This window comes from Macaca fascicularis, chromosome 2 (genome assembly GCF_037993035.2).
Source record: "Macaca fascicularis isolate 582-1 chromosome 2, T2T-MFA8v1.1".
NCBI lineage: Eukaryota > Metazoa > Chordata > Mammalia > Primates > Cercopithecidae > Macaca > Macaca fascicularis.
Window position 1 is genome coordinate 140,099,534 of NC_088376.1, and position 6,436 is coordinate 140,105,969.

General features: G+C 39.4%; 1 long non-coding RNA gene across 2 annotated transcripts in view; it reads right to left on the reverse strand.

Moving 5' to 3' along the window:
• Positions 1-3,645, reverse strand: part of LOC135969367 (uncharacterized) — a 70,037-nt gene extending 66,392 nt beyond the window's left edge. The window contains exon 1 of one of the 2 annotated variants that reach the window (XR_010584567.1): positions 3,357-3,636. This is a non-coding gene — a long non-coding RNA (uncharacterized lncRNA). Of the gene's footprint in view, positions 1-3,356 lie in introns of both variants that reach the window. The other variant, XR_010584566.2, reaches the window with a different exon arrangement.
• Between the last annotated feature and the right edge of the window lie 2,791 nt (positions 3,646-6,436).

The following is a 6,436-nucleotide window of genomic DNA, read 5'->3' on the forward strand; positions in this document are numbered from 1 at the left end:
ACAGCATATTATAGCTAATCTTGAAGTTACATAGTTATATGTCTCCCAACTTTGTTCATCTTTCTCAAGTTTGCTTTGGATAGTCTAGGTCCCTGATTTTTGGTATGAATTTTAAAAGCAGGGTTGTTGGATTTTGATAGAGATTACATGGAACCTATAGATAAATTTGAGGTACAATTGACATCTTAACAATATTTAGTCTTCTATTCTATTAACATGGTATATTTCTCTATTTCTTCAAGTCTTCAACATTTCTTTCAGTAGGTAACTAAACTAGGCACTATACATATTTTGTTAAACGTGTTCCCCTATAGGTGGCATCAAAAATGTTACTTCATATCTTTCACCCTTAACTGAGCTGCTAGCAGTGTACTCTACACTCACGGTTCATGGTGTAGCCTTGAGATATGGGGAGAGTTAATACACAGATTTAGGGGGCCCCCTTTCCCTCTCCTTTAGGACTACCCTTAGACTTCTGAGAGGAAGTGTTTGCTTCAAGCTCTAACCTCCAGTTCTTCTTGCCAAAAAGGCCGCAGGTTTCTGTGGGAGTTTTAATTGGCAGTGTGACACTGACTATGACCTGCCCTCAAACTAAAAATTATAAACTCCAGAAACTCACTCTGTGCTCTTTCCTTTTTCTGCATGTCAATTCCCCTCTAAAATCTCACCGCTCTTGTTCACTCCCCAGTGTTTTCACGCAGTTGTTCGTATTGTGTCTAGAGTTTGTGATTAGCAGGAGGATTTGTCCTGCTGGAGCTCACTTAGCCCTGCTGTTTGAATTTCGTTTTTGAATTATGACCCTATAAACACACAGGGTGGGGAATGTAAGAGGTTATCTAACCACAAATGAAAACAGAGTGAGGTGTCCTCAGGCTACTCTTCTACAAAACAAATGCCAGAAAGGAAAGGGATTTAACTACTGAATTTTTGGCGAATAATACATAAACCTAAAAATGTACATGCAGTCATGATATCTTCCCTGCATGGCGGTGAGGTTAAAGGGTTTTTGGATATACATGGACATTGAAACATAACGATCACTGACACATTTAGGGGAAAAAAATCACTAGCATTTTCCCATCAAAGTGTGAGGCAAGGGCCAGCATCATCAACATCACTTGGAAGGTTATTAGAGTGCAGAATATTAGCCCCCACCCCAAACACAGTGAATCAGAATTCCAATTTTAAAAATACTTAATGTGTATTTTAAATTTGACGAGTACTTCTTTAGCCATCTGAGATTTAGCATTCTAGGATTTCTAGGATGTCAATGCCAAATCACACTTTTAAAATATTACCATGTTTTTTACCCAATTCAGAAGTCACAACAACATAATCTAAATGCAAAGAGCATCACAAAGATATTCCTTGATACAAATAATTATCACAAAAATGGAAAAAGATGAGACTAGCACTAGGAAAAATGATGTACAGTCACTGAATGTTTAGTTATGAAGTTTATAATGATATGGTAAATTATTTACTATGTCATTCTGAACTGTAATGCAGGAAACAGAAGAGTGTATGCAGTAACATCTCAATGCCCGAATAAAAATTAATCATAAAAAATATCAGATGAAAATACTGTTGACACTGGATAGTGATGTGTTCCCCACTCATTTATATATACTTTCCAAATATGAATGCATTTTGAAATAAGGATAAATACATTTTGAGTAACCAAAGAAATTTTATCAATGGAGAATTGCAGAGGGCCATTTTTGTGAATGTGTTTCATCAAGCCATTTACTTCATGCAGATTCTATCACTCTGCCTTAGATGCTACTTCCTCTCTAGCCCAAAGGCAGAGTACACAAATGGCTCAATGTGACACAAAATAATCAGTGAGAACTACTGACTGAAACATTCGAGGCTTTTCTCAATTGCTTTGTGATAAAGAGTGAATTCTATAACCACTCTGGGCGACATTTCTCATATTTGGGTAAAAATATAAAGTTTGACATCAACAACATAGGCATGTTATAAAAATTAATGAGCCTAAGATTCATGAAACCCTTAGAGCTTGAAAATGGGGGAAAAACTGTATAAACAAAAGCAGCAGAACTATGGCAAAAGTCCCAGCATTGTAGAAATTTTCTGCTTTTAAAATTATTTTCTAACCTCTCAAAAGCAAGGGTAAGTTTGTGCTGTATCACAAGGAGCATCCAATGGAACACTCCTTATCCCTGGGAGTTTATAATCTAGATACAAATTAAGTACTATAAGGTTTGTGGTTTATGCCCAATTTTCTAACCCTATTTTCTAAGTACACATTGTTGCTAATTTTTGTTGCGCCCACAAACACAATCTAAGCCTTCTCTCTAGTCTTCTACTCCCTTCTTCCTGGGAATCATTGATATCAATTACAGCCTACCCATTGTCAATTACAAGTATTGCTTGCTGCTATTCAAGTACAAATGATCTAATTGTCATCAATTTGCAGGGCCAATTACCTGGTCATATCCTTGCCTTAAGGTACCTCATCTCACTGGCAACTGTGAAGTTGGCAGGGAGGGGACATTTTACAGGATTTTTCTTAACATAAATACAGAAGGACAATTGACTGCTATTTTTCATATCACTGTGACACTCTCAGTTGTTCAAGAGTTCCTTTCAAGTCATTAAATGTTTTCACAACATAAAAAAAAAAAAAACACATATCTTTTTATCCTGAGAAGCTTTCTGGCCTGTTTTATGGATATTAACTGTATATCTGCGTATTAGTCTATTCTCGCATTGCTATAAAGAACTACCCAAGACTGGGTAATTTATAAAGAAAAGACGTTTAATTGGCTCACAGTTCTACAGGCTGTACAGAAAGCATGTCTGGGAAGTCCTCAGGAAACTTACAATCATTGGTGGAAGGCCAAGGGGAAGTAGGCACATCCTACATGGCTGGAGCAGGAGGGAGGGGATAAAGTGGGAGTTGCTACACACTTTTAAACACCCAGATCTCCTGAGAACTCACTCACTATTAAGAGAACAGCAAGGCAGAAATCCTCCCCCACAATCCAATCACCTCCCACCACGCCTCTTCTCTCTGAATAATAGTTAAACTCTCTGTACCTCAGTTTCTTAATTCTTTCTGTTCCTTCCAAATGCCAAATTATTTTATGCCCTAAGGCCTTTCAAGCTGCTGTTCTCCAGATAACTGTTTCTCAGGCATTACTGAGATCACAGCTCAAATGTCTCCTTCTCAGAGAGACCTTCCCCCAAGAATACCCTCAAATATAGCTTCTCTTCTCACTCCACTCCACCCTCATTATGTTATATTCTATTGCTGACTTCATTACAGTTCTCCAGAGAAACACAACCAATAGAAACAGAAAGAGATTGATTATAAGGAATGGACTCACAATAATCTGCAGTGTAGGCCAACGGTCTGGACGCCCAGGAGAGCCAGTGGTACAGTTGATGTTCAAAAGCAATCTGTTGGAGAATTCTCTCTTGCTCAAGGAGGCTGGTCTTTGTGTTCTATTCAGTCCTCCAGCTGATTGGTCAAGGCCCACCCATATTATGGGGGCAACATGTTTTACTATTAAAAGTGCTTTGATTTAAATTTTAATCTCATCCAAAAACACCTTCCAAGTTGACACATAAAATTAACCATCACAACTGTTGTCTTTTTTTCTTCAGAGACACCTGAAAATAATAAGGATGAGAAACACATTGTTAGCTCAGAGACTCCTATGAATTTGTTTATTTTCTGCCCTTCCCATTTGCTTTTCATATAAGCACCATGAAAGCAGGGACCTTGTGTGTCGTTTTTACACTGATATCCCTTGCCCATTACATTGAATGTTATAAGAGATACAGTAGACACTGAATAAAATTTTTTTGTGGGGGTGGGGAGATGAAGTCTCACTCTGTCACCAGGCTGGAGTGCAGTGGTAAAATCTTAGCTCATTGCAGCCTTCACCTCCTGAGTTCAAGTGATTTTCCTGCCTCAGCCTCCTGAGTAGCTGGAATTACAGGTTCACCCCACCACATCCAGCTAATTTTTTGTATTTTTAGTAGAGATGGGGTTTCACCATGTTGGCCAAGCTGGCCTCAAAAACCCCTGACCTCAGGTGATCCACCTGCTTCGGCCTCCCAAACTGCTGGGATTACAGGTGTGAGCCACCATGCTCAGCCTGAATAAACATTTTGAGTGAAGAAAGATAAAACTGAATGATAATTTTTACCTACTTTACAGTACTGCTATATTTCATTAGGTTTTTTTTTTTTTTAACCTATCAGTCAAATACCTGGTACACATTAAGTACTTGCAAAAATGTCAGCCTGTGGGCATTCATAGAGACACACACCAAACACTTGTGAAAGGAAAATATCTTGCCCCCAAAATCACTAGGAAAACTCAAGCCAGCTGGGAACTGCTTAGGGCAAACCTGTCTCCTATTCTATTCAAAGTCACTCCTCTGCTGAGATAGATGCATATCTGACATCCAATCCTTTCCAAAGGACTGGAAAGACTAATCAGAAACTCAAAAGAATGTAACCATTTGTGTATCACCTCTCTGTGACCTGGAAACTCCCCCCACTTCTGCTTCAAGTCTTCCTGCCTTTGCTTCAAGTTGTCCTGCCTTTCCAGATCAAACCAATGTCCTTCTTACATATATTGATTGATGTCTCATGTCTCCCTAAATGTATAAAACCAAGCTGTGCCCTGACCACCTTGGGCACAGGTCATCAGGACTTCCTGAGGCTGTGTCACCTCAGCCTTGGCAAAATAAACTTTCTAAATTAACTAAGACCTCTCTCAAATTTTGGGGGCTCAAAGTATTTATACATATACATATTTTTTTCTGATTAGTCGGATACATATATGACGTTCCTGGGTACTGAACAACAGATGACAAGCATGTTAATGTGATTTCCCAGGTATACCTATTTTCCTACCAATTCTTAGCTAAACAATCCAGATTCTTAACAATGCTTGCAGGCTTTTAACTCACTACAAAGTTATGATAGAGAAATACACTGGATTGCTTTTTCTGGTTATATACTGGCATGTCTATCCTAAGAATATAAGGGTTTGGTCTGGACAAAAATTTCTTGAGCAATATCCCACAAACACAGGCACCCAGGGCAAACATGGACAAACAGGATTATGTCAAGTTAAAAAGCTTCTGCATGGGGAAGGAAACAATCAACAAAGTGAAGAGACAACCCACAGGTTGGGAGAAAATATTTGCAAACTATGCATCTGACGAAGGGCGAATAACCAGAATATATGAGGTGAAACAATTCTATAGGAAAAAATCTAATAATCCAATAAAAAAATGGGTGAAAGACTTTAATAGACACTTATCAAAGGATAACACAAATGGCAAAAGGGCATATGAAAAGGCGCTCAACATCACTGATCATCAGAGAAATGCAAATAAAAACTACAATGAGATATCAAGTCACCCCAGTTAAGATGGTTTTTATCCAAAAGGCAGGCAAGGACAGATGCTGGTGAGAATGTGAAAAAAGGGAACCCTTATAAACTGTTGTTAGGAATGTAAATTAGTACAACTGCTACGGAAAACGGTTTGGAGTGCCAGAAACAATAAGTTCCTCTTCAAACTTCCTTGTTCTTTCTGGTTCTGTAAACAATCCTTCCTGTCTAATTGGTAACGGACAGCCTCTCACTTCCCACCTAATTGGCCCTATTCAATTTCAAACAATAGCCAATCCGGTCAGCTTAGATTGTGCAGTCCAACTCCGGCCAATGGGGAAAGAACACAGAAACAGGAGCTCCATTAGGGAGAAAAACCTCTGCCCTACCCTGCTCGGTGTGCTCTTGCAATTGCATTAAACACAGGCAGCACCCTTCTGCAGAAGTAAAGTTGCCTTGCTGAGAAATTTTCGGTTTAAGTGCTAGTTCTTTGTGGCACCAAGCACTTGTTGCTAACAATCTGGGGTCTTGTCTGGGATCCCATTCTCCTCTGGGGAATGTTCTTCAATCATCTCTCATGATAAGACATGTCCCACTGCCTCATTGTGGTGGCCTTGGGTGAGAGATCGAGACCCACCAAGCATGACAAATAAACTCAGACTCTCAGTAATGTGGGAAGAAAAGGGCTACACATAGGTACCATGGTAACTAGGTAACTCTGTGCACAGACCAAAGTAAGAAAAGCTGTGGGGTGTAAAGTATTTCCTTGGTGGTTGGGACATCCTTTGAAAGCTGGGGAAATAACCTTGCAGATCAAATAGCTAAGCAAGCTGCCTCTTCCAATTTTCCATCTAACCCGTCTTCCCCCTCCAGCTGCAATCCCCATCTTTTCCCACACAGACCAAGAAAAACCAAAAAAAATAGGAGCTGAGGAAAGACCAGAGGGAAAATGGTTATTACTATATGGAAGGGAAATGTTGTCTGAACCCCTCATGAGAAAAATACTGTCACAGCTTCATCAAGGAACTCACTGGGGTCCCCAAGCTATGTGTG